The sequence below is a fragment of the Callorhinus ursinus genome, unplaced genomic scaffold (assembly GCF_003265705.2).
Source record: "Callorhinus ursinus isolate GAN/ISIS: 27379988/994484 unplaced genomic scaffold, GSC_fseal_2.0 scaffold10, whole genome shotgun sequence".
In the NCBI taxonomy this organism is placed as follows: domain Eukaryota; kingdom Metazoa; phylum Chordata; class Mammalia; order Carnivora; family Otariidae; genus Callorhinus; species Callorhinus ursinus.
Genome location: NW_027397072.1, coordinates 18,694,393 through 18,706,681, shown reverse-complemented (window position 1 = coordinate 18,706,681; position 12,289 = coordinate 18,694,393). Strand labels below are relative to the sequence as shown.

The 12,289-nt window shown below is 42.3% G+C and overlaps 2 long non-coding RNA genes across 2 annotated transcripts in view; one reads left to right on the top strand and one right to left on the bottom strand.

The window, feature by feature from the left end:
- The window catches only part of LOC141373483 (uncharacterized), a 127,482-nt gene that overhangs the window by 64,270 nt on the left and 50,923 nt on the right, over positions 1-12,289 (top strand). The window lies entirely within an intron of this gene.
- The window catches only part of LOC141373484 (uncharacterized), a 909,297-nt gene continuing 897,107 nt past the window's right edge, over positions 100-12,289 (bottom strand). Inside the window, exon 2 of the long non-coding RNA XR_012379545.1 lies at positions 100-215. This is a non-coding gene — a long non-coding RNA (uncharacterized lncRNA). The remainder of the gene's footprint in view (positions 216-12,289) is intronic.

The following is a 12,289-nucleotide window of genomic DNA, read 5'->3' as shown; positions in this document are numbered from 1 at the left end:
CATTCCTTTTGATGGCTGCATAATATTCCATTGTGTATATATACCACAACTTCTTTATCCATTCATCTGTCGATGGGCAGGTAGAATCTTTTTTTTAAATTTTAGTTTATTATGTTATGTTAGTCACCATACAATACATCATTAGTTTTTGATGTGGTGATCCACGATTCATTGTTTTCGTATAACACCCAGTGCTCCATGCAGAACGTGCCCTCCTTAATACCCATCACCAGGCTAACCCATCCCCCCACCCCCTCCCCTCTAAAACCCTCAGTTTGTTTCTCAGAGTCCACAGTCCTTTAGAAGAATTCAAATTCTTTGCCCAGAATGTCTGGTGTACAGCTGGGATGATTCATGGCTGCTTAGGAGACACCTAAGCTAAAGCCAAGCAGAAGGTTTGCCTCACCGGGTCCTCCAGAAGGATGGGTGTCTCTTTGCTGTGGAGGAGATATGCTAGGAAAAAAGGCAGTGATTTCTGACTTTAAAACCTCTCTGTAGATGTTGTGTAGGGCACAGCTTTATACCTGTGAAAGCATGAAGCAGGAGGAGCAGAGTTATTGTGTCTTTGAGTTAGTTTTGCCATTGCTAATTACCCACGCATATTATTGTCCACCTCATGTTATCAACCCTAGCTAACTTCCCTGTTGTTTTCCTGTTACTCATTCTTTGAGCTTCAGCTCACGTACGCCTCTTCCAGGAAACTCCCTGATTATAGCAGGTTGATTATATACGGCCCCTCTGAGCATCACCATCCCTTAGTATCTGTCTGCATATTTCATGGAGACTTCATAGCTCATAGAGGACATACTGTCTCTCTCTGTCTAGACTCTGGTTTCCTTGGAGAGCAAACATTAAGTGCTGTCCCTCTTGTTCTATTCTTGAACAGTGGACACGTTGTTCCGTGGGCACTGCTGACTTGATGATACTTCAGTGGGCCAGTAGGTAGTTGGATCACTCTGAGGTTACTTCACGGGGCTTTCTGTACAGGTACGAACTTAACCCCTGCAGCAGTGAGGCCCATCTTCTGCTGTTTCCATTTCACATGTTTCCTGTTAGTGGTGCCCTGAGGGCTCCTGCTACATCTCCCCAGATTCTCCTGTTGAAACTTTGCATATGTCAGTTCGCCTGCAGACACCGCTCTGCTATGATGTCACAACTGCAACTTGATGAGAGCAATTTTCCTAAATGAAACAATCCTGGTGATTAGCTCTAGCTCTCTTCTGCCAGCCAGTACAGCTGGGATGGGCTGCGGTGTCTACACACTCACATATGCATCCACACACACAGCCTGAGGGTCCGGTTTCCTGGGTGCTCTAGGACCCACCAGAGCTCCCTCTCTAAGCCCTCCCTCCCCTCCTGAATTAACAGCAGTGTCCCAGATACATGCATAACAGGTTTCCAATTTATTTCTTTCAACAGCCCTTGGCAAACATTTCTTCCCCCCTTTCTCTTTTTATTGCTTGCCTTTACTTTATCTGCTAAATCCCTGCTTGTGGGTCTCCAGCTGCCTTTATAGCACCTGGCCTTGTTAATATCTCTGTGTTGTTGCAGTTGCTGCCCTTGGGGTCTTAATGAGGAGCAGGTGGATATTATTAGGTCACTTTCAGGAAAGAGGATAGGAAGGGAACCTATTACCAACCAACACATTATGTAGGTTATCTCATTTAAAACCATCCTTGTGCAGTAAATATTATTTTCCTGACTTTATGATGAGAAAAACTATCCCCAGGAAAGTCCCCAAATATCATTCTTTTGAAATTCCCTGTAAGAGTAAATCTCTCTTCTGTTCAAGTTCTTTCAGTGGAGTCCTAGGATATAATACTGAATAAAGATCACATTCCTTAACCTGGTATTCACAATCCCTCATAGCCTGGCCCTCATCTATGTTTTCTGTCCCCTTCTTCGCTACTTAATATTCAGTCATAATCAAATTGAGTTTTTACTCTTCGGCATAAGTACCTGACTCTCCCCCACCTCTGTACCTTGGCTCCTGTGATTCTCCCCTTTACAATGCTCTCCTCAAACTATTTTTTTCCCACATACAAGATTATGCTTAACTTTGAAGAAGCAGCTCAAAAATCACAGGCTCCACACAAACCGACCAGACATCCCCAGTTGGAAGTAATCGTCCCCCACTCCACCAACCATGGCGCCTAAGCCGGATCTCTCCCGTCGTCCGCCTCATCATCGGCCTATCTGAAGCTGTGATCTCTTTGAAGGTGAGAATCACCTCTAGTTTTAATTTAGCATCTCACACTATGGCCAAGGCAGTGCCTTTCTCAGAGTTGATGCTTTAAAAAAAATAGTCATTGAATTGATGATTTGGGGAAAGTCACCTCATCTTCTTCTAACTACCCTCTCCATCTAGGGTTAATAACTAGTACTAATTAAGATACTTCCGCCGAAAACTTACAAAAATCAGTGCCAAATGATTAGCTTCTGAAAATTTTGCTTAATGAGGCTAGTTCTTTCATACTTCCTAAATAGTTTTCTTCAGTGGCTCTTTGTATGGGTCTCCTTTAATGTAAATCTGAAGTTTCACAATAGTGAAAAATTCTTTCCCTCGGAATAGGACATATGCAAATCAGGTTTAAAGTAGGCTAATCCCTTTATCCATAGACAATTGATTATGCAAAAATGTACACATGAAATATGAAATTTGCTTACTAGAGAACTTGCTTAGTGTTAACTTACCTCTCTTGACCTCCATTTAACAATTCATTTAATCAACAAACATTTATATGTGTAGTCCTTTATCTTTTCTACATTTCAGACCTGTATATTCGGTTAACAACCCAACAACTCTGTGTGGATGACCCACAGCCCTCTGGAACCCAGGAAACCTAAAATTGAATTTATAACCCATACCCCTGTCCAGCCCCCAAGCCAAGTCACATAGGACCTGTTCCGTCCACTCTGTCTGGATCAGATAGCAGTGCCCACCCAGCTCCTTAGTGAATCTGGTAATTTTCTTCTATATTTCTTCTTCCCTCTTTTTCCTCACTCCTGCCCAACCAATTATTTAGTACTATTGATTATCCTGCAGAAGTACCTGTAATATATTGCTCTTTTTCTTTACCCACACGGCTACCGAGTGCAGCTTTTTTGAAACAAAAACAAAAACAAAAACAAAAACAAAAAACAAACAAAAAAGGCAGTTGGCCAATACATTATCAATAAACTTATGGTATTAAGTGTCTATGATGTCCTGACAACATACCAGGTTCTTTATGGATGTTATCTCATTTAGCACTCATAAAAACCCCTCGAAAGGAAGTCATTTCAAACAAATTTCTTCTTAGGAGATTAAGACTTAGAAAGTTGGGCTGCCTAGTAGTTCATGACTGGTAGGTGGCAAAATGGGATTTAAAGTGAGTCTCTGAGACTCTGAAGCCTAATCTCTTTTGCTGTGCTATATTGCCTCTCAGAGAAGAAAATGATAGTTTTGATTAAAAACATTCATCAGTTTGTTCAGCAGCTCTATTGAGCATGCATATGTGCTGATATGTGCTGGGCTTTGTATTAGGCTGATGACATGGTGATAGATACAGTCCTAGATGGACTCTCAGGGCCATCAACACTGGCCAGGCTGTGCTACCGTAACAGACATCTGGAATGTCTTGGTCACTTCGAGAACATCTGTTGTCCTGCTCAGTCACACCACTTGCCTACTGTTAGGTGGCTCAGGGCTCTGCTCTGTGTCCTCCCCTTCCTCACCCCAGGGCCCAGGATGATGGAGCAGCTACTTTCTAGAACATTGCTGGTTACCTTTCCAGTGGGAAAATAGAGTTTGGTGGAGCAAGTGCTACCCTTAAAGCTTCTAACCATGAGTGTTGTCATCTGGTTAGAAGCACATTCTTCACTGGCCAAAGAGAGCCACAAGCAGGAAAGCAGGAAGGTATAGGGAAAGCAGTAAATATTGTTGAACAGGAGCATAGTTTACCACCAGTAGAAAACACATAAATATGTAAAGGCAGTCATCCATATACTACTGGGAGAGGAAGCTTTAGTCTCCTTTCCCTTCATCAGAAATGTCCTGAGAAGGGTGCCTGGGTGGCTCAGTCCTTAGACGTCTGCCTTCGGCTCAGGTCATGATCCGAGGGTCCTGGGATCGAGCCCCGCATTGGGCTCCCTGCTCGGCGGGGAGCCTGCTTCTCCCTCCCCCACTCCCCCTGCTTGTGTTCCTGCTCTCACTATCTCTCTCCCTCTGTCAAATAAATAAATAAACATCTTAAAAAAAAAAAAAGAAATGCCTTGAGAAAGGAAAACTTGCTAAAATGCCTGATCATTATTCAAGGCACTAAATCCTGCTGCCCTGAGGTAGTGAGGCTGGGATAGAGCTTGTCCTTGGAAAGAACTAGCTTGTGTCCCTCTCACTATATCCTGCCATATTTGATAGAAGTGGCAAACCAAGGTGGCTCCTTCTTTGGTGCCCAGCCATCCCTTTTTCTCCTTGGTCTGGTCTTCATGTGGTCATTAAGATGATGCTAGGAGGCCAAGTTTAGACTTCACAGAAGTGGGGGAGGGGGCTAGCAGGCTTGAGCCAAACCCACTTCTCTAACCCACTTTTGAGGGGAGCTCAGCACTGAACAGTGAGCTCTGAGTTCAGCACTGGGACACTTTCTGAGCTAAGAGCAGAGTAGTATTTTGTTAGCCACATGGCTACAGTTCCTTGAGACTGTCTTTGTCAAATTACCATTGAGGAGAAGCCCTGATTAGTAGGATTCTTCTTCTTTTTTTTTTTTTTCTTTTTGGGACTCTTGCCTTAATATCATCCAGTTCCCATCAGTATTCATAAGATGTGCCGATGGAAGCATACACACATTTTATGGATCACAGAGGAAAACAAAATGACCAACATATTCTGCAGGTATATAAGGAAGGGAAGGATGAGTTGCCTAGGTCCCAAAGAGTGTGAGGAAGGAGCAAGGCAGAAGGAGCCGCAAACATACAACAGTCAAAAAAGAGCATAGTATACTAGGCAAATAACATGTGAAGGTACTGGATTCAGAGCAAAGGCTTTTTGGTGGGATTTGTCAAAAACAGAAGCTGGAGAAACCAGATTATTAAAGGTGCTAGGTGATAAAAATCTTAAACTTCTTTTTTTTTCATTTCAAAATCTCTAGTACTTATTATGCTGCCTAGGACAGAATATTCAGGGAATGAATTAGTGAATGGAAGAATAACAAGTATCATGTGCATAGGTTATTTATGCAGGCATGAGATCATTATATCTCTACATGATAAATTACTATTGTTATGCCCATAGTAAAGATGGGAAAACTGAGGCTTAGCAATATTAAGTGTTTGATGTATCATGCATCTATTAAGATGAGTTTGGCTGCAAGTAAAGGTATATTTGTGAGATAAAAAATGCATATATTGGTCTCTGCTACAGTTCCTGGTATAGAGCTCCAAGAACCCTGGTAATTTCCTAAGTGATAAGAATACCAGGGGCATCTCGTGTTGTAATATTTAGTCTTGGACCCTGTTTCCTGACACGGAGTTTCTGAATCCCTTGGAATTTTCGGGGTGATAGCAGTGCCTTTTGTTCTAATGAGATGACTCTTTCTGGGCTCCCATCTCAGGACTGCTCACCAGAAAGACCAAACCATGTAAGAAGCTTAGAATTTTCAGCCCTCCCTGCCCTTGTCCAGAGAAGGGAGAAGGGCTAGAAATGGAGTTCGTAATTAATCATGCCAAGTGAGGAATCCTCCATAAAATCCCAATAGTAGGGGATTTGGAGAGATTTCGGGTTGAAGTGTTTTTGTGCGTTCCATGAGCCACACTAGCAAATCAGTCAAACCCAAGGAGGGGTTGTTTTAACCTCTGACCACAGTCAGGGAATAACCGGGGCTTGAACAGGTGTCTGAAGGGGGGTGCAGTCTTGTGGTATTGAGTCCTTAACGTGTAGGATCTGACACTGTTTCCAGGTAAATAGTGTCAGAATAGTGCCAGATGCACTTGTCTAAAAATGTTTTAAATAATGATAAATGAACGACATGCTTATTATTTCTTATAAAAAGAATTATGGTGGTAATTCCTTCCAGGGTTAATTTTTCAGCTCCCAGGCCCTTTCTACTCTTCTATTCTTGACCCTTGCATTTTTCTCCCTGTGGTTACAAAATGACTGCCACAGTTCCAGACATCATATGAACCATGATGATGTCAGCTGATAAAGAGGGAACCATGATGATGTTTGCATGTCCTTATCAGGAAAGAAATCCTTCTTAGCTAACTATCTTTAGAAAAATATCTCATTAGGCTTTTTGATGTGGCCATGAGGGCATGATCTATTTGTAAATAGCAAAACACAGAGTGTTACATTGCTCTGTTTATGGTGCTAGGTAAAATCTGGGGTTGGTGTAAGCAGAGAAGTGAGAGAGAGAATGGGGAAAGAGATTAAAACAAAAAGGACAGTGAGTTGAATGACATTACTGGGGATCTGGGAGGCTGAAGGAAGTTTTTGAGAATTTAAAATTTTTTTAGTTTTAAAACTTAATGTCTGAATTCCTGTGGTCTGTATTCCCTCCGTTTTCCTGATTCCTCTCTAAAGACTGAAGCATATATAAATTCCACCTGTTTGTTTTGGAGAGAAAGTCAAGAGAAAGGACCGCATTCCCTGACCTCAATTGGTTTAAAGCTCTGAATTTAGAATAATTCTGGGAAGATTTAGGGTTCAGTCGTTACAGGAACTGGAAGCTGATGCACTGAGAATCAGCAGAAATCTTGAGGAAAAAAAAGAATAAAAAAAAAGAAATCTTGAGGAAGACTTTGGAACTTCCGTAGATGATGAGATAGAGCCTTGGAATTGTTTTATTTAATTTTCAGAAGACAGGAAGGCCTCAGATGACATGTGGGTCCTATACAAAATGTTGCATTAAGTATTCCTAAATGTCAATCTTTGCCCATATTTCTGATAATTCCCTAGGTATAAATTCCCATAAGAGCAATTACTGGTCCAGAGGTTGTGCACATATATAGCCCTTGAAATGCATTGCCATTTGCTGTGACAGAGCTCGCTTACCCCATGCCCTTGCCAACACTGGAATGCATTGTGATGTTTCAGAAACTTTGAAGGGTTTAAATGCTTGGCCACCGATCCTGAGAAAGTGTCTATGTTTTCTTCTGGAAATCCCTGTCACCTGTAGCCTCAGCCAGTATCCATTGTCTGGGGGTTTTTGATTGTATCCCATATCTAGAAGGGGCAGAAAATGTTTGAAGGAACATGGGACAAATGAAGGATCCAGGATAGTTCATGTCTAAGGAGGATGAGAATGGTAAATGGCCCAGTCTTAAAGGAAACTAGCCCCTTTCCTGAGAAACTGAATTTCTGAGAAGGATCTTTAAGGCTGAGATAGACCTCTTAGCCCCAAACTTGAGGTTAGATGCTGTCTCGAAATTCTAATTCCCTCTCTATTCCCTACCCCACACCACCTCTAATACCTGCAAGCACACACACACACTACAGTCCTGTGCCACTTTCTGAGGTTGCAAAGCTATTGCTTTGCCCTGAAAATGCAGATTGCATGGTAAGATTTCACTGGAGCTCATTCCTCCTGAGTAGCTTTGAAGGTAGTACCCAGAGTGCCAAGGGGTTGGGTGAAGCACTCCTCCTTTTTAGAAGGAATTCATTTTTGCCTTTGGCCACCTGGATTAGAGACAGATCTGTTCACAGGAAGCAGAACCCAGCACAGTGCTAGAGGCCTGGGCTGTATTTTTGCTCCAGGAGAGAAACCCAATGAGGGATAACACTAGGAAAGATTAACTGATCAGGTGGTATTTTATTTCTTTTCTACATCTGTTGTTGTATGAGGGCTGTGTGCATCTGGGGGACAGAGCAGGGCATGGGAAGTGCTGCTGGGCACCAGATAGCTGGAGGTCCTTCTGCAGAGAATTTCCACGTTCCTGTGAGGCAGTCTCCAGAGGAAATTCACCGGGCTTCAAAACCCAGTTTGCCTAAATTCACTTAAGTATATATGCTGGTGAAGTTTGGCAATTATTCATCTTAGGATATGCCACTTCTGATATGTTGTCCTGGTTACAATCACCATCTTCTCCTTTTCTCTTAGAATCATAGAAGCCCAGGGGCGCCTGGGTGGCTCTGTTGCTAAGTGTGTGCCTTCAGCTCAGGTCGTGTTCCCAGGGTCCTGGGATCGAGCCCCGCATCGGGCTCCCTGCTCAGCGGGAAGCCTGCTTCTCCCTCTCTCACTCCCCCTGCTTGTGTTCCCTCTTTCACTGTGTCTCTCTCTCTGCCAAATAAATAAATAAAATATTAAAATAAAATAAAATAAAATAAAATAAAATAAAATAAAATAAAATAAAAAAGAATCCTAGAAGTCCAGAGTGAATTTACAAACAACTGGCACTTCTGTTCCTCAGGACTATGAAGTAGTGTGAGGGCAGGAACCTTCTGTCCATTCATCTGCGCAATCCTAGCGTTCTTAAAAGGCACCGGTTGTACTCTCCCTGTATTTCCCAGACCAGTGGGTGAATGCATGCACAGAGGAATAGTGTAATATCATTATTTAGGAAGGCGCCTCTTTTGTTTCATTTGATTTTAATTATTTTCCTTTTCAAGTCCAGACTCCCCTCCCCTTCTTGCATAGGTACTCTCTCCAGTATATGTAATGTTAGTCCTCCCAATTCAGCTTCCACAGTGATTTATATATATAGCCTTAAAAAACCTTTTGTTATGTACATTTAATTCATAGAAATAACATTGATTAAACTGCTCTCTTTTTACTTATTACTCTCCTGTTATTCTATGTAAAACTAGTTGATGATTGCTGACTGTCGCAGAGTATTTCACCGTGGGCTTATACCACGTTTCATGTAACTGTTCTCTGGCTGTGGATATCTGGGTTGCCCCCAACTTCCTGTTGTCACAAATAATGTGGCCATCCTCGTAAATGTCTCCTTGTGGACCTCTGAGAGAGCTACTCTGGGATATCCACTCAGAGATGGCATGACTTGGGGGGCCGTGGTCTATGCATATGTTTAATTTCACTAAGTTTTTCTGGATTCTTTCCAAAAGGCACCAGCAGTGTGTGAATATTTCTATTTACAACATTTAGTTTTTCCTACTTACCCAGTTTTGCTTTGCAAAGTGATACTCACTGATAACTACTGGGTATGAGCATCTATTATTAACCCTTGCATCGCCTCTGAGTCGCCTAGTCTTATCCTTTGTCTCTATTGTATTGGATTTGTTATCTTTTCTAGATGATTTACAGAAATTCTTCATATATCTAAATAGTAGTTCCTTATTAATATCTTCTTCCAGGCTTTTCTTATTATTGACTTTGCAGAGTGACTTTTGAGGTACAGGAATCTTTTTCTGTTTAGATTTTCCCCTCATGGTTTATGTATTTTGAGTTTTGTTTAACAAAGCCTTTCTCGCTATAAGGTAAATACCTGCCCAATCTTATATAAATATATGTTCTACTACATTTCCTCTATTAATACTGTTGCCTTTCACAATCTTTTTTCTTTTAATCCACATATATGTCTGAACTTGGTATATGACAGACCCTGCATCACAGACCAGTGGAAGAATGAATAGATCATTTAGTAAAGTTTTGAGAAGAATTAGTTCATTTTTATAAGAAAATAAGCTCCAAGCAGATTTAAGACCTGTCTTCCTTTCAGTGTATAGTCTATCTTCAACGTCCTTGTTCCATTTGTTGTCCTTTTTTTTATAGTGTACGTTGTCTTCAGATTCCTCACTTTTCTCTCTGAGCTCACCTTGTATACCCTAGGACCACCAGCTGCCTTGCCTGGTAATGCTATCAGGATGGAGAAGCAAACCTGAGGTCCTAGATTGTTCCTCTTGGTGCATTTAGGAAGATGTGGAGGCGCTGGTGTTGATTTTTATGCTTAATTGTCCCTTGTCCTCTTACCCAGACGATTTCTCCATGCTCCCTGTTCCAGAGCATCCCCAGCCTGCTGTGGTAATGTGTAGGCTGGTTGGGGCGATATGAACAGCTACATTCTTGTGTTACACCTTGTGTTTAAACAAGCCAGAAAATGATATGCTGGGGCCATACTGGGACTCAGAGTAGTAGACCAGCTCTTTCCTAATTGAGTCCTGGCCTGTCCCACTTTAGGCCAGTGCCCAAATTCAACTACTAATCTTCTGTCTCCCCAGAAACTTCACACACACCTCACTTAGTTTTTAAGTAGCCCCCCCTTAAATATGCAAGCTTCTTTTTTTTTTCTGGTGTCTTCATGGTTGGGGAGGGTGCCAGCAGCCTGTATTTGTTGGCCGCCATGTGGAGAGCTGGATGCCTGTCAGAAACTCTCTCACTGGGCATCTGGTATTGGAGATTTGTGCATGTCAAGCATAACTGTACAATGCTTTATGAGCTTTTACTGTATTTGTTTTGTTTAGATTACCTTTGTCATCTTTTAAGTTTAAAAAAAACTTCCAATATTTAGTCTTACTTGTTGGACACATAATTATAACAACAGGTTTGTTGAAAGTAATAATGTCAAACTGAAGAATAATCTCCATGAAATTCTGTGTACTCCTAATTAATCTTTAATTTGGTCATCCAATATCTTTGTAAGAGCAGTAGTTTCTCTGTCTTATTTTAAAATGTGGCAACCAGGGTAAAGCTGCAAGTCACATACTCAAAACCAGAAGAGGTATTGGTGTCCCTTCCTGAGACATAACTCTGGAGGTGTCTGTTAAAAGCCTTGTATTTCAATAATATGGCACGGGGTCTCCTGCCTAAGTCCTGCAGCCATCCTGGCTCTGTTTTTCAGGCCAACGGAAGCTGTATTCAACATTTAGCTTTCAGTAGGAAGGAACAGCCTATTGCTCATATCATCCCCCACTTAAAGGTAAGATATGTGGGAAAAGAGCCTAGGAATGAAAACCCAGAGACATGGCTTCTAGACATGGAAGTCACTTCCACCCTGTGACCACCTGAATGCATGATTTTAGGCTAGGGTCCTATCTTCTCTGGGCCTTACATTTCTGATCTGTTAATGAGGAAGCTGACTTGATGCATATCCCTTGTCACTCATCTCTAAAGAATTTGGGGTTTTTGATTGGGGGTGGAGGTTCAAGCAGTCCCTGTCTTCCATCCTGAAGAACTGAGTTAACTTCCCTTCCAGACCAGAAAGTCTCAGCATCAAAGGCTTGGAAGGACCTTTAGAGACAATCCAGGCAGATGTTAAGGCTGGGATTCCTTTTGCAATGGTATAAGCCTAGCATGCCTTAGGAGCAGACATCTTTTCCACTATATTCCTAGGTTTCACCAGGTGTTCCCTGTCTTCAGCAAACCTGCCCCAATTGCTTTGCCTCTCTTCTCTCCTGCCTTCTCCCTTTGTAGCCGCCATATAGTTTCCAGAGGCTGGTTTTGCAAACGTGCAGCCTGGCATGGGGCCATGCCCACAGAGGCGCTTATGGAATATCGGGTTGCAATGTGCTCATCAATCCCATTTTTACAGCTTTGATCTACTATTATCAACTCTATCAACACCTGGGCCAGTTTTCATCCTGAAAAATCCAGGCAGATGTTAACCTTTTAAAGGCCCCCAGTTGTGGAAAGAGCTTGAATGGGATAGGAGGAGACTGGATGATATCCAACACTGGATGGAAGGATGAGAAGAGCAGCAGAAGTGAGCAGAAAGCCTGCCCCAGCCAGAGAGCCTCTGATGCTGGTGACCAGCGGGGAATAAGTGGAGATCTCAGCATCCCAGCTTTTTGGGTTCTGGCTGAGCCCCTGCTGGGGCCCAGGTTACTGCTCCCTGTCTGGAGGCAGCAGAGATGTAGAGGAGATCTTTAAAACCATGCAGCAGATAGCCACTCCATAGGGGTATCCATTTTGACAAAATAAACTGTGGATTTGTCCGAAGAACTCAGGCAGCAGGGATTGTGGCCTCCTCCCTGGTCTCATGCTTGAAGACTTTTTCTCCCAGTAATGAGAGTGCAGAGCGAGCAGGCCTTTCCCCGACAGCGCTGGCCGTGGGACAATGTATGCCCGGGATGGATTTTTCTTCATTGATTCTAATCTTCTTCCTGACTGTCTGTCTTGGCTGCTTTGACATATTGAACACTGAATAGTGCCTGAGTAATTCTTGAACATTTAGGGATCGTTTTTATTTTTACAAGACAGTAGAATCCAATGGAGTGATTTATACATGTACTAGAAGAAAATGAAGAAAAAAATAACAAAGTGGTTTCATTTTGGGAATAAACACGGACTCAGTGACGATTAAAAACCACACCAAGCAAAAGGTCCACACCCAATTTTCAATAATTTCATGATTTTGTAAG